Genomic DNA, 24,792 nt, shown 5'->3' on the forward strand with positions numbered 1-24,792 from the left:
CAAAGGTGCAATCAGGTGGTTTGGACTTGATGTCGTCAATATTGAGACTGTAACATGAGGGTACTCAAATTGCACCGATTTTGACAGTTTTTTCACCTAGGTTTTTTTTAAGATCAATACAAAAGTTTCCATTGATTCTGTGTTTATTTTGAAGATGTATCCTTATCATCTATAAAGATCTACAAATTAAATTTTGAATTCATACTGAATCATAGAAAAATGAGTTTGAAACAACCCAAGATTCTGTAATAATGATCAAGTACCTAAATTGCATCCATGCTTAGATTCACATTGGTAAAAATTGAATCACTGATGTTTTGTTTTATTTCTCAACATTTTTAGAACAATTTGACAATAGATAGGTCTCGAAAGACGCAATATGAGTTTGAGTTATTTCCCTGTGCTGCCGCTGTGGAGGGCTAAACAGTTGATTTTCTTATTTGACTAACCAAATTGATACATGTGATACACAAAAGTCTAGCAAGAGATCCTTACTAGATGGTAGTGATTAAAATTATGCAAGATTAAAAGGAATAAAAATTGTTCATAAAAACCCTTTTTTTCTATAGTCTAGTGGTCAGTATAACAAGTTTAATTTGGTTGATTTAAGAGTAAATTCACTCACTTAGACCTCCAGAATGGCAACAAAGGGGAAGTAACTCTTGCTCAAATTGTGTCAATTGAAACTTATCTATACATTTGTAGCCCATGCTTATTATTCATTTTGTCAGACATATTTCAATTGCTCTTTTTTAAAAGTTGACTTTTTGTGGACATTGCATTCAACATTTATGTAAATTTTAATTTTTTCACCAGATACTTTATCTGTATATATATAATGCTACTGTTTTGTGCATATTTAAATACATTAAGCAAAAATGTACATAATGGCAAATTATAAGATTACAAATTATTAATAAAATTGAGAATGAAAATGGGGAATATGTCAAAGAGACAACAACCCGACCAAAGAGCAGACAACAGCCGAAGGCCACCAATGGGTCTTCAATGCAGCGAAAAAATCCTGCACCCCGAGGTGGTCCTTAGAAAACTTGTTAAGATTTTTGCTGCATTTTTGGCAAATTTGGTACTCAACGAGAAACGTTCATTGTTCACATCTTTGTCCTTCGGTCCGTCTTGTTTTATAATTGGGACATATGTATAAACAGTCTTAACTCGGTTATGTTATAGATATTCTTTGGCTCAGTCCATTCGATAGCTGCATTTAGATCCTGAGTGAAGAAAGGGAAGCAAGACAAATCGCCCCACTTTTCCACCAACTCGCCCCACTTTCTACCAACTCGCCCCACTTACGAAAAAGGGTTAGATCCCATTAAATTTACTCCTGCCAAATCGCCCCACTTATGAAAAAGGGTAAAATCCTGATGAATAAAGGTCTGCCAAACCTTCTATGTGTTTAACCTGACAACATATTTAAGGTAAACATGTTTTGGTCCTGCTCCTTATCAACAGAAAATGAAACATTTTAAGTAAGTCACATCAGAACTAAAATTAGGCTAAAACTCATTAAAACTAAATAGAATATGAACTTAATGGCCCATAAAACATAATAAATCATCTTATAGTGACCAAGGCTGCAACTACAGTAAATAGAATATTTTTGCATTTGCCTTTGTTGTAGCCATTTAAAGAGCTTGCTGTGAGGCATGGTTTTCCTTGCCATTCCATAAAGGGTATCCACAAACTGCATGAAGAGTCGCAACTACTACCCATCCCAGGGATGGGCACTATTACTGTCAAATGATGGATTTTTTTGTAAACAATTCATAAACTGACTTTTTCGATTACTGTAAAAATTTTACATGCTACAAAATAAAAAAAAATAAAGAAGGCTAAACCCAATTATACTTACTGCTCAATGTATTCATAGTGGAAATTAAGAACTTTACACAAGCATTGCTTCCAAATTTATGGTATGTTTTAAACAGTTGTTTTCTAGACCGAGGATCCAAATTAATAACAATATTCTTAAAATATGAGTTTTCAACAAGAGAGAGCGGTGATAAAGTTCCTTCATTTATGATTACGATTACAGAATATGATTACCCCATCCCTGACCCATCCAGATTAAGTTAGTGTTCGAGGGTAAAGCTTAATCGATACCAGCGTAAGCAAGTCAGCACTAACCAAGCCATCCTCTTCAACATGTGGGAGCAGTATATTGGTGGCAGCATCTCTACAACTAGACTCTTAAGTCAGTGTGGTCGTGTCAACAGTCCAGTCGTGGTAGCCGAAAGCTACTGAACTGTTTTTTTAAAAATGTTATTGTTATACAAATAATACTTCTGTACATGTGCAAACCTATCATCTGAGAATAAAATTATGTAAACACCCATAATTCTTGACTTATCTTGTAAAACAGTGTTTTATATTTACCAGAAAACAAACATGATAAACAGTTACAATGGTCAATAACATCGTACATCACAAACATGCTGATACTTACTTCTTTCTGCTTTATTTCAACCAAAAGAAAAGAAGTAAAAAAAAAACCAGATGCATTTCTAAGGTTTTCATCAGTATTCATTTAATTCATAAGTGGGGCGAGTTGGTAGTTCTTAAAGCAGTACAAGCTGGCAGGACTAAATTCATTGGGATATTACCCTTTTTCATTAGTGGGGAAAGTTGGCAGGACTAAAATTGTCAGGATTTTACAATTTTCCACAAGTGGGGCGAGTTTGCAGACCTTTATTCATTGGGAATTTACACTTTTTCGTTAGTGGGGCGAGTTGGCAGGAGTAAATTTAACGGGATATTACCCTTTTCCCAAAGTGGGGCGAATTAGTAAACCAGATTCACTAAGTGGGGCGAGTTGGTAAACCAGATTCACTGAGTGGGGTGAGTAGGTAGAAAGTGGGCCGAGTTGGTAAACCAGATTCACTGAGTGGGGTGAGTAGGTAGAAAGTGGGGCAAGTTGGTGTAAAAGTTGGGCATGTTGGTAAAAAGTGGGGCGAGTTGTCATGGATTTGATCCTAAGATATTTGCTGGCATCGAATCCCGCTGGTAGTACCATCCAAGTCTTTTTACAAGGACTTTGAAATCTTAGCAATAAAGGTCTATAAATATGTCAAACTCGAGAGAAGCTCTACTGTGATAGTCAAGTTTGACATATTTATAGACCTATATTGCTAAGATTTCAAAGTCCTGTGATTTGACTTACTCAAGTTACTGTCAGCAATGGTCAGTGTTCCAGTGTAACATGCAGATCATAGGCATAGCAAAAGATAAGTTTCGACTATTCTCTCTATTTTTTCTAAAGTCTCTTGGGTGATATCAAGTTTCCCCTGTCCTAGCCTTTGACTGTCCACAATTTCTGCTATAAAATAAATTATTGTTGTGTAAATTTTTTGACAGCGCTTACCGGCAAATTGTGACTACAATGTTTTCAATGACAATGGCAAGTCTTGAAAAGTCCCGAACCAGATCTAACTATGGACCTACACAGACCTTATTATTTGAAAGCAACTGCTGTGTAATAAATGTCTAAAAGTTTTTCAAATTGACTTTTATTCTTTGATGTTCAATGTTTATCCTTACAAACGAAATTTCAAAGAAGAAAACTTTTAGAATTTTTTTTGTCAATAAAATTTGTATGTAGGGAGTTGGTCTTTAGTGCAACCCAGTTCCGAGTAGGTTGTTGGTCTGCTCCAAACAGTTTCATCCAACACTTTTCGCTGTAAGAATTAAGTAGTTGAGTGAGATATGTGATAGACGTCAGGTGTTACCTGTGATATAAGACGAACTCCGTACAATATTCAAAATTAATTTGACAATGCCATTGTGCACATATGATACGGCATTTAACTGGAGAGCATGATTTACCTTAGCTGCGGAACCGTAGCTCTTAGGTCCTTATGTTATTTTTTGACTGTTTGCTGACCATATGGTCCGCAAATAGTCAAACAATAACATAAGGACCTAAGAGCTACGGTTCCGCAGCTAGATTTACCTTCATTGCAAATAGAACTCGGAAGAAGGCAAACCAATGTGTTATAGAAATATTTTGATATAAACAAATATTTAAATGAAATCAAATAAAAGTTTCCTTATTCTTAATTAAAGGACCCATATAGAGCATATAAATCTATACAAATCACAAAGTTGCTCAATCTTTAGTTTTCTATGTTGTGTTTTGTGTACTATTGTGTGTCTGTTGGTCTTTTTCCTTTTTAGCCATGGCGTTGTCAGTTTTCGACTTATGAGTTTGAATGTCCCTTTGGTATCTTTCGTCTCTCTTTAATACAGTAGACGACTTTTGAATTTGTGCATTTTCCTGTAAATTTCCTATGTCACAATGCTTATGTTATTACTTCACAGTAGGATTAAGGAACCGATTACACGTTGAGGTCGTTTACGTTGATTGACCCTGTCACAATGCGTTCTTAATAGCACGAAAACCGATTATACGAAGATAAATTGGAATGAAATATTAAATGTTCATATGGTTATAAACCTACCTATTTCTTCATCTTATATAAATCATGTACAATTTATTCCAGGCAGGACCAGAACCATAAAATCGATACAATAATATAGTTCAAACTTCCTTAAATACTTAAGGACAAATTTCACAAATTATCTTTGATCAACATGAAAATGTAGAAAGTAATTATGAAAGATTTGAAAATGCTATTACATGTAGAAGTTGCATGACAAAATGTGTACCTAAAATACAAGGTGGTAAAAAGACATCACAGCAATACCCTCCCTGGTGGAATGAGTGTGTTACAGAGAAAAATTCAAGCATAAAATATTCCAGAGAATTACCAAGAACTCTTGTCAATTGAATAATTTGGTACAATTTGAAAAATGTAAAATTGATGCTAAAAATAAATGGTCTGAAAATCTTTGTGTTAAAAATAGGAGAATAATAATAGCTAAAAGAAAATGGCCAAATTTAAAAAAAAAATAACAAAAAACAAAACAGAAAATTTAGTACTACAATGTACCACTTCAGAAGGATACTAATGAAATTTTATTTGATGAGGCCACCCTTAACAAATTCTTTGTTTGATGTTGCCTACCAATGCCTTGTAGGGTTGGGTAGGTAGGTTGAGATTTTTTTGGCCAACAGCATTAGTTGCATGTTTTAGATGAGAAATTGACATTAGAGCATGAAAAAAACTTTAAAAACAAATTTGAAACGATATGTGTCATAAAATTTTTCAGGTAGGCTGCTATTTAAGTGGGTAGGTAGGCAACATCAAACAATTTTTGTTTATTTTTGGCCTGAAAATAGAAAATATAAAATTAGATAAACTAGAAAACACCTTTATTCAAATATATGACAGTCTGGTATGTTAAGTATTTAAGAGATAACTGTATTGTATTTGAAGCTTTACAGATGACAATCGGTAGTACGTGGAGACAGGTTAACGTATATTTGCAACAATAAAACTACTGATGGATGTCCGCAAAGCTTCAAATACAAAAACAGTTATCTCTATTCTAATGTATATTAAACAAATCATTAGATTTTAGTAATTATTTTGCTGTAAAATTTTCATTAAAGACAAAAATTCTGTGAAATGATGTCTTATTTTGCGCCTAAAACTTGATGACATCATAGGTATGCTTCCAGTGTCAACTGTAAACACAAAGCATTTTCTGGCTTCTTGTCCACTTCAGAATGTAATAAAATTTTATAAAATGAAGATTTCTAGGTGCAAAATGTGAGGTTTTTGTTTATTATTTGAGAAATTACATGTCAATACATTCTGGAATTCAAAATGTCAGCTTCCCTAAATTGCTGACAGGGAGATAGAGAATTTTATGCTCATTGTCATCCAATTAGAACCATTGTTACAAAATAATTGCATTTAAATCAACTATTCAAGCAGCATTTGGTAGATTGGAAATCCAACAAGCCTGGATAAAATTAATGAAGCTCAAGGCAAAGGATTAGCCATGTGCCTAGACCTTCCAGTGCAGTCTAGAAAAGTCTAGAAACTCTAGAAGTAGTACGAGAGAAGAAATGGTCATTGGACAATTTGCTAAAATTAACTCGTACAAAAGCACTAAAAAATTAGAAATTTGGAAAGAGGAGGAAGAACCAGAATTATATTTATAACCACTAGGTAAAATGTATCAACAAGCTGAAAATATGAGAAAATCAGAAAATATAATTGTATGTGATATGGAACCACAATACTTATTCCAGGGGCTTATTTCCACAATTCCCACACCAGACTACTTGAGAAATATTGCCTAAATAAATTGTATACATTTTATTAAAAATGGCAATTACATATTAATACTGATAAAACAAAGTTCTAATTTTTAATAAATCTGTTCCTAACAAAAAAAAAAACTTTATTCAAATATCATAATACTATAGTAGACTGTGTTCAGAAATATACATATCTAGGTTTATGGTTTATGTTTTACTGCATCAGGCACATTTTCATATGCAAAAAATGAACTTTATAATAATTTAAAAGGATTAAAAGCATTCTTGAAGCTTAGTAAGATAATTACACCATATAAGCCAAGTACAACACAAAAAATGTATTACTTCACCACTTCATATATTTAATGATACAGTGAAGCCAGTAATATTGTATGGCATAGAAATATGGGTATAGGCTTTAAAAGTAAAATATTTATAAAAGACCCTACAAAATATTTAACAAAGGAAATTAATAAAATTATATTGGAAAAAGTGCACACTTAATCTGCACTCGCAGTAGGTAAATTGAGGAATATTTTAATATTTTGGACTTTAAAGATGCTTTTGTACTCTGTCGAATTTGAACAACTAATAACCAATTGCCTATTGAAACAGGAGGGTAGCAAAACGTATCAAATGAAAACCGTTTTTGCCTCCAATGTAACAATAGACAAATTGGAGACGATTATCATTATATATATTCAAATGTTCTTTTTTCGTTCAAAAACCTAAGGAGTATTTATCCTCATATTTTGTAAAACGTCAAAATACAGTGAACTTATGTTGAGTACACAAAAACAAGTCCTGAAGAAGCTTTGTTCATTTATAAAAAATATTAATACTTTTGTCTGTCCTCCTGGCTAGTGACTTTTGTAACCTCTCGCTTGTTTTGTATATATTGTAAATAGTTATTGTTGTTGTTATCTCTGTACTGATGTTATGCACTGGCTTTATAAGAATAAAGATATATGTAAAAATAATACATTGAACAGAACAATTATCATCACTGGTACCACAGCTGGGTCAATTAGAGTTAAGTCCCATGTTATATATATCTCAGTTATTACAAAGAATTCACAGGTTATCTCCCTTACTTCACAACAATGAAAATATACTTCAATTCCTTATACAAAAGTGAGAGATTAGTATTATATGTCTTGTTTTAAAGACAGATTTATATCATACATCTTGTTGACACCTAAAATACATATTTTACAGACATCTAAGTCACTACTGCTTAAGTACTATAAATTTGAATTTCTCAACCTCAGATGAATATGATTGTACTGCTGTGTTTAGGCCACAATGATTGGATTGATAAAATATGTACATGTCTATTGGTAGTTCTTAGATGAGAACAAAGCAACAAGCAGAAGAAGGCAGAAAATTGATACTAGATCAAATTAATACATAATCATCAAAATCAGCTGTTGGATTTACAGATGGTTCCTGTATTATAGGAAATCCTAGGCCATGTGGATCAGGGGCCATTTTATATTACATGGATAAGGAAATTAGAAAGTAGGCTGTATCTTAATGTGGAATTATTCTTTTTGCAGAGCTTATTGCTATCAAAATAGTTTTATATCATTTGATTTACAATAACAACCCTGATCAAAAGAGGCAGAATCTACATACATTTTGTACATGTCTTTCAACAACACACCAGTAACAAAACAGGATAAAAAAAGCTGCAAAAGAATCAGTTTCCAAAAAATGGCAAACAAGATGGATAACAGAAGCACTGAGCAACATTACCACAGGTTTCACTAAGAAGTAAAATATAAAGTAAAACAAGATATCAAGCCCAACAAGAATATACATAACATCAACATAGCTTAAGAAATTGGTACTCAAAACTAAATTCATATCAGAATTTTAATTAATCAACACATTAACAGCAGTAATTGTGAGTTATGGTAAAAAAGAAGATGTGGAACATTCCTTCTCAAATGTGAATAAGTAGGAGACTGAAAGGGAAAACTTATACAAAATATATACTTTATCTTAGGATATATAATATTAGATTTGGACATCCTTCTTGACATAAATTCAGCTAACAATGAAAACATCATTCAAGTATTATCTGATTTCACTGAAGAAACACTCCATATTTAAGATAGCCATTATTATTTTTTTTATGCCCCACCTAGGAGCATTTTGTTTTTTGGTCTATGCGTCTGTTCGTCCATCTGTCCTGCTTCAGGTTAAAGTTTTTGGTCAAGGCAGTTTCTGATGAAGTTGAAGTCCAATCAACTTGAAACTCAGTACACATGTTCCCTATGATATGATCTTTCCAATTTTAATGCCAAATTAGAGTTTTGACCCCAATTTCACGGTCCACTGAACATAGAAAATGATAGTTCGAGTGGGGCATCCATGTACCATGGACACATTCTTGTTAATTTTTGATACTTTTTTATATAGTTTTTGTTCTTTTTTTATTGCTATAAGCGCCACCTACAAATGAAAAATAGAGTAAACACAAAAGAGATTACAACACATATGATATGACAAAAGCACATTAGAGACTACACTGTTGTAAAGACATAGATTAGAAGATCTATTAATAAGGATACCTGCCAGGATTCCAACCCAGGTCTCCTGGAACAGCAAGCCAACGCTCTACCAACTGAGCCAAAGGAGTCATCCACTAGCGTAAGGGTGGTTATAAACTAACTAGGTATGGGGAAGTGTCCTACACTTTCCCCACCTTAAACAGGTTGGGGCAACCACCCAAATTGGTTATTATAACCAAATGCGATATAAATTTTCAGTGCAAAAACAGATCTTAATTTTTGTTGAGCCTGCGACTTTTGTCGCAGAAAGCTCAACATAGGGATAGTGATCCGGCGGCGGTGGCGTTAGCTAACTTCTTAAAAGCTTTATATTTTAGAAGGTGGAAGACCTGGATGCTTCATACTTTGTATATAGACGCCTTATGTTATGAAGTTTCCATCTGTCACAGTCCATTGTCCATGACCTCATTTTCATGGTTCAGTGACTACTTGAAAAAAAGTTAAGATTTTTTGTAATGTTAATTTCTCTCTTATTATGAGTAATAGGATAACTATATTTGGTATGTGTGTACCTTGCAAGGTCCTCATGCCCGTCAGACAGTTTTCACTTGACCTCAACCTCGTTTTATGGATCAGTGAACAAGGTTAAGTTTTATGTGGTCAAGTCCATATCTCAGATACTAGAAGCAATAGGTCTAGCATATTCGGTGTATGGAAGGACTGTAAGGTGTACATGTCTAACTGGCAGGTGTCATCTGACCTTGACCTCATTTTCATGGTTCAGTGGTTATAGTTAAGTTTTTGTGTTTTGGTCTGTTTTTCTTATACTGTATGCAATAGGTCTACTATATTTGGTGTATGGAATGATTGTAAGGTGTACATGTTTAGCTGGCAGGTGTCTTCTGACCTTGACCTCATTTTCATGGTTCAGTGGTCAAAGTTAAGTTTTTGAGTTTTGGTCTTTTTTTCTAATACTATATGCAATAGGTCAACTATATTTGGTGAATGGAAATATTTTATGATGTACATGTCAGTCTTGCAGGTTTTATTTGACCTTGACCTCATTTTCACGGTTCATTGCTCAGTGTTAAGTTTTTGTGTTTTGGTCTGTTTTTCTAATACTATAAACAATAGGTCAACTATACTTGTTGTATGGAAGGATTGCAAGCTGTACATGTCTGCCTGGCCTGGTTCATCTGACCTTGACCTCATTTAATGGTTCATTGGTCAATGTTTAGTTTTCTTGGTTAAGTCTATCTTAGAAACTATAAGCAATAGGTCAACTATATTTAGTGTATTGATTGATTGTAAGGTGTACAATGTATTTTTTTGTTTGGTTTATATGACCTTGACCTCATTTTCTTGGATCATGTTAAGTTTATGTGATAGTTGTAGTAAAGCTTTATATTTAGGACTATCAACATAATATCAATGATTAGTAAAGAAGGCGAGGCATTTCAGCATGTGCACTCTTGTTGAATTTAACAGAAATAGTGAAAAAGGCATTTGTTTAGATTAATAGTTCCAACTTTTGGTTAGCGATTTTCCAAAAAATGAACCAGTCGCTAGACTAATCCTTATGAAAAAAAGCATCTTTCAAGGGATCAAACTAAAAAGCAACCAGGTATTTGGAAAAGTTGCTAACCAAAAGTTGTTGAATTTATATATAATCATTTGCACTTTGTAATGATTTCCCTTTCATTCAAAACAACTTTTTTTTGTCCACAGTAAATTTATATCTTTTTATGGAAGGAATTTGGCAAATCAAATTTCATCAGAATTGCTTTTTGATATTATGGTGTTTTATGCTAAAATATATTGATATATGTTATATATATGTAATATAAATGTATTTTTAATGTGTGTTTTACAGTCTCTCACAACTCTTTTTAGAGTGGCTCTTTTATAAATTGATCTGTTATTATTATATTATGTTTTATATCAGATGTTTTAAAGATGTGAGACTCTAATAAAGTATTTGTTGTTGTTGTTTCTCAAATTGAGTAATATTTATAATTTTTTTTTTCAAAAAAGAAAGTTTGTTTGCATCAGCTTTTTGATAAGCTTGTGTGTAACCTATCATTATTACATTGGTTGAAATGACTGCTAAGATCAAAGTCATATGGACAATTGCTGATTAAAGTTGAAAAAGTATTGTACTGACTTCTATACTATATGTTTTTATTTGATTATGCATGTATACACAATAGTCGTGATAACTTCTAATAAAATCGTAATCAACATAAATTCTAATGGTGATAATATGATTTTAATATAAAGATTTTACATAAAAGAAATAATGTATTTCCTTAACCCCCGCCCTCAAAATTAAATGGTCATTCCTTGAGGGAAGCTGCTAAATGATATATTTATACCGGTTTTAGATGCTGTTGTTTATGATTAGGTCATATTTAAGAGAGGTTTGATAGTTATAACTTATATATGTAAAAGATTCTTAAATGGTTTTTTCATTGTTTCATATAGGTTTTCACCTGGACAAGAATATCATTTAAGTTATAGACTTTGATTAAGCTAACTATGTGTATCATATTATTATGATCAGATTTTAATATGAATATATTTTAATTTCAGGTCAGTCTGAACATGATCAGAAGCATGCTGGAGTGTCTACTGAAGTGAAGTAGCTGTTTCAAGGAGGAGATAAGTCAGCATTGTCATGGATGTTGTGAAAGGAGAACAGTGAGTTCAGTATTATCAATAGATCTTCAATTTTGCCTCTGATTGAAGACATGGATAAACAGTGTGAATAGAGTGGAAATGATATTAATAGAAAATGTTTGGTCTAGTTACTTTGTCATATGAAACCACCAAACCTATAGTGGTATATAGATTTACGACAGACACTGTGAAATAATAATGATTCATGACTTAAAATTTTTCATTTAACTCAAACCTAAGAGAAATGCAAAGACAAGTAGTAAAACAAATTTGAGTTATCTCCCTTAGAATGTCCAATGAACTTAGTTGCATGTATTTGTAGATATTGAGGATGTGGTGAACATTGATTTAATTATGTGGAAAGCTGTTATCTTTTAACACTTTTGACAAAATAAAAACATTAAAAATACATTAATTTCATTCCTCAATTGACAATTATTGATTTTGTATTAATGTGTGAGTTGACTTTTACCTCAAAAGGAAGAACCCGCTGTAATTGTTTGCACCTGTCCTAAGTCAGGAATCTGATGTTCAGTAGTTGTCGTTTGTTGATGTGGTTCATAAGTGTTTCTCGTTTCTCATTTTTTATATAGATTAGACCGTTGGTTTTCCCGTTTGAATGGTTTTACTCTAGTAATTTTTGGGGCCATTTATAGCTTGCTGTTCGGTGTGAGCCAAGGCTCCGTGTTGAAGACCGTACTTTGACCTATAATGGTTTACTGTTATAAATTTTGACTTGGATGGAGAGTTGTCTCTTTTTCTTTGCACTGAATCTCAGATAATGTTTAAATAGGTTAACTGAATTAGAGTTTCCTGTGTATTGTTATAAATTTAATATTAGATCTAAGGTGATACATTTATGATGTTGACAATAATAGTTTGCAAAAACACATCAGAAGACATATCAATAATAAACCTTTTCAGGCAGTGTATGATGTAAAACTATTACTGACAAATTGCACGTTATAATTGGTACATACCAGAACACATACCTATGAACAAATTTATAAATGTGATGAATGTGCAAAAGAATTCAAGTATGTTTCTAATTTCTGGAGACACAAGAGCTTATATTCAGATGAAAACATAAGTGTGGTATTTGTGGGAAGGCTTTTTAAAAAGGCAGCATCTACTGGAAGAGGCATATGCGAACACATGTCATGAAAGAAAAGTTCCTTCATAATATAATTTCCTGATGGAAGAAATATTCTGTAATATTATTTCCACTGGAACAAATACTACTACTTAATTTGCGTAATTAAGCTTTTCATAGGCTTAGTGTGATTAGAACAGACCAGATTATGCATTATTGAGAATTGACCTTTCACTTATATTTTCCTTTGAAACTACAGGGCTCCTGTTGGGTACTCCCCTTAGGTCGTAAGGTCAGGGAAAACGTTTGGTCTTTCATCTATCTCAGTTCTGGTTACTTTGATACATGATACCTATGCTGTTATATAGATCTATGACAGACACTGTGAAAAAATTAGACTTATAAATTGTCATAAACATATATCTTGGGTGTTTCAAAGCACCATTCTTTTTTTATTTGGTGTTTTTATAAAATATTTTGGAAACTTGAAGTTACATGGTTACTAAAGCTTGTAAACAGGAAAAAAGGGGTGAAAATTTCATTGGTTAACTTCCAGTGATGGTTGTTATCTTATATGCAATGAAATGTTATGCAAAATTTTGTCTGTAGTACTGGACAGGATAAAATTTTACTCATACCAATTATTTCTTTATTTGAAACAAAGATAAATTCTGCACATTTTTTTAAAAAGTGCAAATTTAACAAAGACTAATATGGGAATAACAATGGTGGTATTACTCCTATTAAGAAGACAAAGAAATTTTATAAACCAAATTTGAGTTATCTCCCCTTGTATGTTCAATGACTTGGTTGCATGTATTTATAGATATTGAGGCTGAGGTTCACATTGATTAAATGATGTGGAAGACTATTATCTTTTAACACTTTTGACAAAATAAAAACATCAAAAGTACATTCAAAAATACATTAATTTCATTCCTCAATTGTCAATTATTGATTTTGTATTAAGGTGTGTGTTGACTTTGACCTCAAAAGGAAGAAAATGTGCATATAAAAGTCATTTGCACTGACTCTCAGATACTGTTCAAATAGTTGAACTGAATTAGTTGTTTCCTGTGTATTGTTGATTATTGAACGTTATAAATTTAATATCCGATCTAAGATGAAACCATTGTGACATTGACTATTTGTACAGTAAGAGTATGGCGACGTCGGTCCATTTGTTTAATTAATTTCACCGCAAGTCAGACATCATAAAGCCACAATAATCTATACGTAATATTATTACACAAGAATGAATAAGGAATTTACTATTAGCAGATATGAATGGGAAAATGAAATAATGAATATGATTTGATAAACAAATCTGAAGATGCTGAGAGTGTAGGAGAATGGATCATAGGTCAAAGGACAGGCAACTAAATGCCCACTAAATGAAAAAAATTATCACTGTTATAAAACTAGACTGAGCAGTAGGGACAGTACCTAAAATTTGTAGATGAATTGGAAGAGTAAGAAATACCTGTTCCAAATACTATTGTTACCTGTCCTCATTAAAAGTATCCATTATATGTCCTTTAAAACTGATTACCGGTAATTTATTTGATTGTAGTTAGCTTAATGTCCAGTGGAAAGTATTTTATACATGTGAAGGACAAGAACAAATTAAACAATAAATTAATCGGGAAGGTTCTACAAGGTGGGCGGAATGGGATGAAAGACAGAAAATACTTGTGTAATCAATACCATCCTTGCATAATCAATACCACCACAGTAAATAGAGTATATTATGGGCAAGGCAGAAATTTTTTTTTGAAGTAGGCCACAAATTGAACCCTCAAAGCCTTATTATAAGGTTTTTATATGTAGAGAAAGGTATTCTCACAGTTTGAGCAATTTGGAATAAATACTCCAATCTTAACGAAACACTGAGATATGGCACAAAATGTAATGGGTATTTCTAAATAATCTCAGTGGGATTATGATTTATAAAAATAAATACATAACCTATGTTTTTTTCTCAGAAAATGGTAGTAAAATGCCAAATGTGATAAACATTTTTTGAAAAAAATAATTATTTTTATTATTTCTGTAGAAAAACTCACATTTATAAAGGTACATGTATTTTGCTTTTCATTTATCTAAGATTTGGATGACAAATTGTATTACAAATTTCACTAAATAATTCAAAATTTGGTGACTACTGTAAATTCAGAAATTATTGCGATGTTTTTATTATTGCGAAAAATGCGACAGGGTTTAATCGCAATAATTTAAACTTGCATTTTGAATTTTTTTTATACGAATTAAACAGGATTTTTCTCAATATCGCAAAAATTAAAATCGCATTTTAGTCTAAAATGACAAAATCGCAATAATAAATGCACGCAATAATTTCTGAATTTATAGTATGTTGAACGCATCTATCCCATCGAACTTGAGATAAAGGATACAACAGATAATGCTAAGTCTGCCTCATATCTTGACTTTCATCTAAAAATTGACAATGAGGGTCATTTGAAAACAAAACTTTACGAAAAAAGAGATGATTTCAGCTTCCCAATTGTGAACTTTCCATTTTAATGTAGTAACATTCCAGCAGTACCTGCATACAGAGTATATATCTCCCAGCTGATACGATATTCCATGGCTTGTATTTCCTATCATGATTTCCTTGATAGAGGGTTGCTGCTGACAAGGAAGCTATTAATGCAAGAGTTCCAAGTGGTGAAGTTGAAATCATCACTTAGTAAATTTTATGGACGCCATTGTGAGTTGGTTGACTGTTTTGAATATCCGTTTCACAGATGACAGCGGATATGTTCCAATTGTCAAAACTACAATCCTGTCCCCTTTTCCCCAAATGTGACCTACCAAATTTGACTTATAACAGGGTTTGTACTAACATGAGCAACACGATTGGTGCCACATGTGGAGCAGGATCTGCTTACCCTTCTGGAGCACCTGAGATCACTCCCAGCTTTTGGTGGGGTTTCTTGTTGCTCAGTCTTTAGTTTTCTATTTTGTGTTTTGTGTACTGTTGTTTGTCTGTTGGTCTTTTTCTTTTTTTAGCCATGGCGTTGTCACTTTATTTTCTACTTATGAGTTTGAATGTCCCTATGGTATCTTTCACCTCTCATTTCCATGACTTAAGAACCCATATAATGCATTTTTTTAAAATTCTAATCTTTTATGATTACTGTATTGCCTTTTAATAATACAAAAAGAGTTTAAAATTTAGAATTACAGGTAGTTGATAATTTCTCTTTTTTCTATCTTCTTTAGAAAAATAACTTGTGAACTACAAAGATATATTGAATTGGTACCTTCAATGAATAATACAATTTAATAACAGAAAGTTTTATTGTCCAGATTTAATATAACTGAAAATTAGTTTTTATTAGGTTTATAACTGATCTTTGTAATTGTAGGTTTATGTCCTTCAAAGCTACAACTGAATGATTTTCCCAAACAATTTGTGTTTTGATAATTTAATGGAAGTTAAAAATAAATTTAAAATGAGAGTTAGTCTTTGAATCATGACAACTTGATTGTAAAATATCTGAATGTTAAAAATTTAATGTAAAATCATAGACACTGTGTCTTTTATCTGTAACAAGCAATTGCAATACAATTATTTTTTTAGTTCCAGATTGTTTATGTTACTCAGTTCTCATTACACAGTTGCATTCTCAAAGATGGTTTCATATAAAATAGTGTCAAAAGACTCAATTTACAAGTTTCTGAAGTGAACCAATTCCGTATGATGTTATAATCTTTAAATGTTTCTGCTTATTGATTTGGTCTTCAAAATAAATTGCATCTTTGAAAAATACAAATTTTTATGGCATCTTGATTTGATTCTTTTTTTGATTTTAATTGTTTTATGTCTTGCCTTGATGAAGTTCCATGAGCAGAACTAAGGTATGCTTGTTTTGGCAGTGGCAGTAGCAGTATGTTATCAACCATTTGTTAAAGTTTGTGATTACATAAGTTTAAGGTAAAACACTAATGGTAACTCAATGATATTTGTTTTGCTGTAGTATGAGCACATCTCATTTCCATTGAGGTTATTTGGCTGTGCCTCCTCAGTCATAGTCTATTGACTTTGAAACTTTGGCATGGTTTAAATGCTAAAGTTTGCGATTAGGTCATTTTAAGTGAAAGCACTAATGGTAAATCAATGATAATTTTAATGCAGTTGTGTTAGCATTGGCACATCTAAGTTGGCAGGGGCCTCGGTGGCCGAGTGGTCTAAGTAGTTACTACTGTAATCACTAGCCAGTCAACACTGAGGTTGTGAGTTCGAACCCCGCTCGTGCGGGTGCACTTGACTCCAATCTTAATTGACTAGGATTGTCAGTTTTCCTATCGAAGGTCTCCGGGCACTCCGGCTTCCTCCAACAATAAAAACTGGCCGTCATGAAATAGCCCAAAAGCGGTGATTAAAAGTGGCGTTAAAACACCAAAAATTTTTTAAAAAATCAAATCTAAGTTGGCAACAATTTGGTGTTCAGTTTAGGGGCATGAATAAGTGTTCAGACAAAGTGTTAGGAGTTTTTTTTTTGCAAGTTTGGATAAATAATTGTAATGATTTTTTCAGTTGCACACTTTTTAGACTCATTTACTTTTGCGTGTATTGCATGGTTTGCCATAATGTGTGTACACCTTTGTTTTAGTATCACAGTATCACAGTACCGGTATACACCTTTGTCATAGTATCACAGTATCACAGTGTACACCTTTGTTATAGTATCACAGTATCACAGTGTACACCTTTGTTATAGTATCACAGTATCACAGTGTACACCTTTGTTATAGTATCACAGTATCACAGTGTACACCTTTGTTATAGTATCACAGTATCACAGTATCACAGTGTACACCTTTGTTATAGTATCACAGTATCACAGTATACACCTTTGTTATAGTATCACAGTGTACACCTTTGTTATAGTATCACAGTATCACAGTGTACACCTTTGTTATAGTATCACAGTATCACAGTGTACACCTTTGTTATAGTATCACAGTATCACAGTGTACACCTTTGTTATAGTATCACAGTATCACAGTGTACACCTTTGTCATAGTATCACAGTATCACAGTGTACACCTTTGTTATAGTATCACAGTATCACAGTGTACACCTTTGTTATAGTATCACAGTATCACAGTGTACACCTTTGTTATAGTATCACAGTATCACAGTGTACACCTTTGTTATAGTATCACAGTATCACAGTGTACACATTTGTTATAGTATCACAGTGCTAATATATTTTGGCAGTTAAGTTTTTCAAATAGCCATTTTATGGAGTAGATACTAGAAAAGTTCAAAGTAGCCTAATTGTTAGCTGGATCAAGTCTTCAAGAGTGTTTTATCTGTTTGAACTAGTTTCAAATGGCATGCAATCTTTTGCCTTTCAATTTAAATTGAACTTCATTAAAATGAAATTTTGGAGAAAAGCCCTTAAGTTTCATGTTAACACCTTTATGCTTTAAACAAATTGTGTCAGAACTTATGTACAATTGAACTAAGCCAAGCAGACAATATGCATTTGAAGTATGTAATTAAACACACAAGTTTTATTACTCTTAAAACAACATGAACATATCATTAATGTTGTAATACATATTTCTAGCACATTAACATGATCATTTGTAATTCTCCTTGAAGCAAAAATGTAGATGTAGGATAATGAACAGATCACAGGCCAAGCAGTTTTGTAAGATGGTGAGAATAAGTGAAAGCACTATCCTCAAAGGCTTATATTTTTTACCAAGCATATGTCCCATCTTTCAAGGACGAACTTGATTTTCTTTGTATTATATTCATTTTGGACTAAATTTTTGATGCATGTATAACCAAAAAAAACCAACCAAATAGACATATCTAAAAATGGTTGATTATGGGGCTTTAATTCCATATGGTCTTGATGAACTTCTGATATGCAATAAGATTATGATTTTATCTGGGTAGGCAATACTGCATAAACTTTTTGTCTGTCCCTTGAAATTTGCGTCAGATTGTTTTCACGAACTGCAGATCAGAGCTTCCTGAAATTTAGTATCAAGCTTCATGTGAGAGTGCTATACAGTCTGATGCATTTTCACATTGTTCGTCAACTACTTTTTTACCAAGTTCTTATATATTCTTACATGCTGGCAATGTATGATTTTTTTTTAGCATTTTTCTCACGAACTTCCTAAAACTTGGTATAGGTGAAGCTTCCTTGTAAACTGTGTGAAATGTTTTCGCATCCAACTTTCTATTGTACCTAATCATGCACTCATAACAGGGGTATCTATTGTGAGCAATAGCTTCCATTACATCTTTTAGTTGCTCTGGCCTGTTTGGAGCTGGTAGATAAGTATTTCTGTTTATTCTAAAATAAAAGAGAGACATGATAGTGGAATAGAATAACAATTAACTTACTCAGGATAATATTTTGGCAAGATTATATAATAGAAATGCCTTTCTGTTGCAGTTCTTCATCTTGAAAGAGTGTGTATAGGTCTTAAACATTGAGCAATTAACTTAAGCTACAAGATATACAACAACATTAAGAAATTGTTAATCTTTGCCATTTTTAAAGTACGATTATAGAAATTGATGAAAAACATGAAATTAATTATTCATAATACCGACAAATACCGGACACATTTTGATATGGATTTGCATGAAATATTTGCAGTTTGTTGTGTTGGGAAGTAAAAGATACATTGACCTTTAACATGTATAATGACTTGGATGGAGAGTTGTCTCATTGGCACTCATACCACATCTTCTTTTATCTATTGGTTTGATGAAAGGGTGCGATCGGTTCATTTTTTTTACAAATAAATCTCTTTTTTGTACAATCTGATTAAAATAAAGATCTTGTATTCAAGTTTGCATACAAGGATCTGAAAATGCTCCATTCTACTTTCTGTTTTAAAGACCTTTTGGGATCCTCTTGTTTTGTCAGATTAAAACACACCTTCAAAAATTTGAAGGCTGAAATTTCATTGGCTGATGTAATAATTACCAGAACAGAAAGTAAAACAGAGTGTTTTCAGATCCTTGTAAGTAAAGCTTGGACTCTGGATCTGTATTTTAATCAGATTGTTTATTGTACAAAATTCTGCAGTTTAATATTTTCAAGGTTGCACAGCTTCCACCTTATCTTGTGTTAATGACCAATTATCAGGGAAAGTTATTTGGTAAAAAAAGGTTTATGTTTACTGTAGCTACAGACACAATGTAAACAGGTATTTTCATTAAGAAAATAGGGAAATTAGCAAACAAATTTCTGTTTGATTTCCAAAAATGGTAAAGAATGACTATAGTTCAGTTCAGGAGAGTACTAAATAATGTACAGACAAAAGGATGTAGGGCACATATGAGTTATAATGAAGAAAGGAAAGGAAAGTCACATGGTTTATTTAGTAACACTTGTTTGACAAATCATTATCTTTTCTCTCCAGATATCCAAGTATTCCCAGAACCTAGAACATTACCAGAACATTTCAATGATAAAATGAAACATTCTTGACAGGAAGCAGGTGATTTAATTAATCCAAACCCACACAGAGAAAACAGGGTTTGATTTATATTATTGTCTGATTGGAAATGGAAAAATAGAAAATCTGATTACGATATTTCAGAAAAAAATGATGGTATTAATGTTGATTTGTTCATACAGTTACAATTGATTGATTGATTATTGGATTTTAAATGCCACATTAGCATGTAATGACCAAGTAATGGTGAATTACGTAATGTATGACATTTGTTTAAAGAGACATTTATATTTCCCTGTACTTTTGTTTTTCGCTAGCAGGACATTTTTTTTAACAAACCAGAAAAGACCTTGATGTCTGTCATCAACAATCAATCTATGATATTAAAAAAAACAAACATTAAATGCAGTTACCACAAATAGGTGTTTGCTGCCATTCATTTTCAAGTGAAACAATTGTTAAAATTTAATCACCTTAGTATTTTAACACTGTAGCTGAATTAGTCATTTGTCTGAAAATGAGGCTATAGTGACCTTATTATAGTGTCATTATTAGTGATCAGTTCTATACAAAAATGGTAACCATAGTGGTAAAATATTGATATATTATCATGGTTCTATTTTGTAAAGGATGTAATTGTAAAAATTAATCAAGGCACTCAAGTGTGAATTTTAAGTAATATTAACCATAACTTTTGGATTGCATGACAGTTGCCATGTGTACATGTGAAATATATATTTTTGAACATTTTGTAAAAATTTTAAATGCTTGTATATATTGCTAAATGATACAGTTTTTTAACAGACTTTTATACTTATAGAATTTAAGCTTATATTTAATTAATCGATATTGTGAAATATCAGCTGCTGCCAGCTGTGTCATCTGCCAAAAAAAAAATGAAATTTTCAGATATGATATGCAGAAATCATAATCAATACACAAATGACAGGTTTTTTAAAAATCTAGAATGCAGAGCTTATTGCAGGATAAAATCTGTCTCGATGCCCATGTTGGTCATTAATGTTGTATAACTGAAAGGTATGACTTCCTTATAAGAATTTTATTGGTTTTATAGATAAGAATTAAAACAATATATGTCGAGGTCATAACCCAGATAAGAGATATTATTTTGAAGTTTATGATTAATTTGCACTCATTTTCAATACCAACAGCATTAAAAGTCGGTGTAAAACAATTGTAATTTTGTTACTTTACATATTAATGATGTAATTCTGTCACAGTGATTTAGCATTGTTATTTAGTTTTATTGAAATTTGGATCTTTAGAACTTAAAACAACAATTTTTTTTTCATGTTTCATATCATATGAATATCATTGGCAGTAATCAAGTTATTGAAATACATCCTGAAAGAATTGAAATTTTACTTGAGATCTAAGCCACCATTTATAAATGTTTCTGGAACTTATTACTGGTCAAAACTTTTATGAAAATAAGAATAGGTGGCATGACTGCCAATGAGACAACTCTCTACCAGAGACCAAATGACCTAGTAAGCAATTATAGGTCAATGTCTGGCCTTCAACCATGAGCAAAAACTATACAGCATAGCAAGCTATAAAAGGCCCTGAAATGACAAATATAAAACCATTCAAACCAGAAAACTACTGGCCTGATATAAACAAGACAATAAAGAAGTTTGCTTATAGATCTGATTGATTGTAAATAATATATATAGTTTGTTCTTAGACTGCAATTTGATGAATTTTTAGAAAATAAAGAATTAATTTACGAGTTATGGTGGTATCTCAAATTCAAATTTTAGGATTGGAGCTCAAGTTAAAGACTCAATAAATCTTTGTTTGTTTAGGTCTGAAGGTGTTTATTTCAATTACAGGTATTCCAAAATTGTGAAAGAATGAAGAAAGCAATAGAGAAAAGATGGTCCAGAAGAACTTATTATTTGAAAAGATGATTGGTAAAGTAACATTTCATAATTTATTTTACAACTCTAAAATAACTCAGTTTGTGTTGTTGTGTTGCTGTCTCATTGACTTAAGACCCCACATATCTTTCCATTCATAACAAACATTTAAGTATATTCTGTAAAAAGGTAAACTTTCAAAACATCTAGCATCTAATCATTTTTAAAACAAAAAGAATAACATTATTGACCATTTTATTATGAGAAAATGGATTATAAGGTCTATGTACCCCGTATATGAAACAATATTCCCAAGATAAAAAGTATAGTTGTTTTGTTACTGTTTCTCTGTTTATTCAAAACTTCTCTATAGTCATGTATCCTCCATAAAATGCATGGAATACTTGCCACTGGATGTTAATTAAGCAACCAACAATCAATCATCAATCAGTCTATATATATATATATATAGGAATCACCTTGTCTGTCCATCCATCCATCTGTCTGTCCAAGTGCTTTGTAAGTTAACCTGTTCTAAACTGCTGAATGGATATTGATGATTGTCATATATAACACTATTGTATAACACTATCTGTGTATGTGCATAAGGGAATACAAGTGGGTCTACATGTTAGATGGGAGATAATACAATTTTCTTATTCAATATATGGTAATAAGTTGTAACCTGGTGTAAGGCTGGAGTATCCTTTTGTAAGATCAGTCACAGTTTTAGTTTGAATCAGCTGATTTGTAATAAAAAAATGAGTGAATAGAGTAGCAGTGAATGGAGTAATGGTGACCTATAGTTGTTAATTTCTGTGTCATTTGGTCTCTTGTAGAGAGTAGTCTCATTGGCAATCATACCACATCTTATTTTTATGTTAAGATATGTTAAGTGTTAATGAATGAGTGTCACGAGATGATCCAGCCTAGAGGATCCAGCAATTGAATAGGCTAACACGTGGTCTTACTTTCCTAGTTTCCTATCTGATTGAACTTGACATACCTCCAGACATAGATTATAATTAACATATAAATAGTTAGAACTACCCTACAGATAATAAGGACACAGAAAGGAAAGCTTTTGGCAGTAACAACACATTTTTATTTAAACATATATAATTACATAGGTCAGTGAGAGAAATTGAAAGTTGATTTTACACCACCTTTCCCCCAGGTGTTTTATTCAGGTAGATAAAGGTAATGAATGACTTAGGTGTATTGTGTTATACTGAGAAAATTACTCTATAACCACTGATAAATCATAACTTTGGTTGTAATTGAGGTAAAATTATTTAAATAGGTTATAAGGCTATTAAATTGCATTAAAAGAAGTTCAGATTATTGCTGAGCTGTTCAAATTTTTTGTTGTAGATTGTAGATGGTTTTTATTAATATAAACAAATTTTAAAGTCATGTATAATGGTGGTGATATTAATGGACTTTCACTTTTCTATCTAACATTTACTAACTTTAGGGGGTTATTTATTTTTTTCAACTGATTCAGAACTGAATTAGTTCTCACTTTTAAAGTATAAAACTATGGTTCCTGCTTTAGCTGGTATGGCCAGTGCTAATGCTTGGGGTCTCTTCAACTGTGCAGGGTGACAATCAGAATGGGGATGTTCAATCTTATGTGATATTCTTGACATATTGAAGAGCCCTCTTAACAACTCTTGTAGGGATGCAAAGTTCACCTTTTACCAAGTAATTTTCATATTTTCAACCCAGTTTGCTGACTTTGTTCTGAGGCAGTCAGAATATGCCAACTTTAATTTGGGCAATCTACAGGAGAACCTATGATTTGTTGTCTAATCTAATCTGAGCCTGGATATCTGTCTGAAATATTTGCAACTGGATGGTAAGCAAACCCTAGTTATTCAGAATAAGACCTAAATGTTGCCTGATTTCTAGATGGAAGAGCTGTAATGAAAGCATAGTTCATATGATATATGGTTGTATCCCTACTTTCTGTTGTGTTATGTATGTTTGCTGCATATATTATGTTGTCATTGATAATCATTTCCTCCTGTGATGAATTAGGGGCCTTGGTGGCCAGTGGTATAAGTAGTTTATCTACTGAAGCACTAGCCTGTTAATACTGAGGTTGTGAGTTCAAACCAAACCCCTGGAAGTTGTGTTGAACTCCAATCTTTGTTGACTAGGATTGCCAAAGGTCGGTGGTTATCTCTGACAGGCACCACATCTTCCTCCATCTAAAAAAAAGGTCACCATGATAACTCCCCCCCCCCCCCCCCCCCTCACACACACACAGTTTTGTGTCATTGTGGTATTTCATTTTTTTTTACTTGCATTACTATATCATAGCCATGTATTTATTTCCATGTAGCGAAAGACTTTTCTTAGCAGATTACTTTTTTTGCATTTTTATATCATAGGTATGTACTGTAAATTCAGAAATTATTGCGTGCATTTATTATTGCGATTGTTGAAGAATGGACAAAAATGCAAGTTTAATTATTGCGATTTCAGGAAAATCTGCGAACAGATATATGTATCAGATATCAGAATGCGAGTTCTTATTATTGCGATACTCACCCAGTCGCATTATTCGCATTAATAAAAACCTCGCAATAATTTCTGAATTTACAGTATTTTATTCCATGTAGGGAAAGACTTTTTCTAGCAGACTGATTTGAAGAAAAAATTGATCTTTTAATTTTGAAGAAAATCCTCAATAAATATGCATCTATTAATACATTGTGCTAAGAACTATTTAGATTTATTTTCCATAATAAGCTAGAAAGGAAATTGGATTGGGATGAAACATTTTAGAATTATTGGTATTGTGATCTGATATGGAGAAAATTACACTTAGTATTATCTGATCTAAAGAAAAAGAATGGCCATTAGGCAGGAGATAACAGGAAAAAGTGTGTTCGTCCTCCTTTTGTTCAACTATAAATGGCCCATAAAAATGATGTGCTTTAAACTCAATTG

General features: G+C 32.2%; 1 long non-coding RNA gene across 1 annotated transcript; it reads left to right on the forward strand.

Moving 5' to 3' along the window:
* The first annotated feature begins 3,654 nt into the window (after nt 1–3,654).
* On the forward strand, nt 3,655–11,797 carry LOC127715308 (uncharacterized). Its single transcript, XR_007988283.1, has 2 exons — nt 3,655–3,697; nt 11,302–11,797. It is a non-coding gene; the product is annotated as an uncharacterized LOC127715308 (long non-coding RNA).
* Nucleotides 11,798–24,792: the final 12,995 nt, after the last annotated feature.

The sequence above is a fragment of the Mytilus californianus genome, unplaced genomic scaffold, assembly GCF_021869535.1.
Source record: "Mytilus californianus isolate M0D057914Y unplaced genomic scaffold, xbMytCali1.0.p SCAF_9, whole genome shotgun sequence".
NCBI lineage: Eukaryota > Metazoa > Mollusca > Bivalvia > Mytilida > Mytilidae > Mytilus > Mytilus californianus.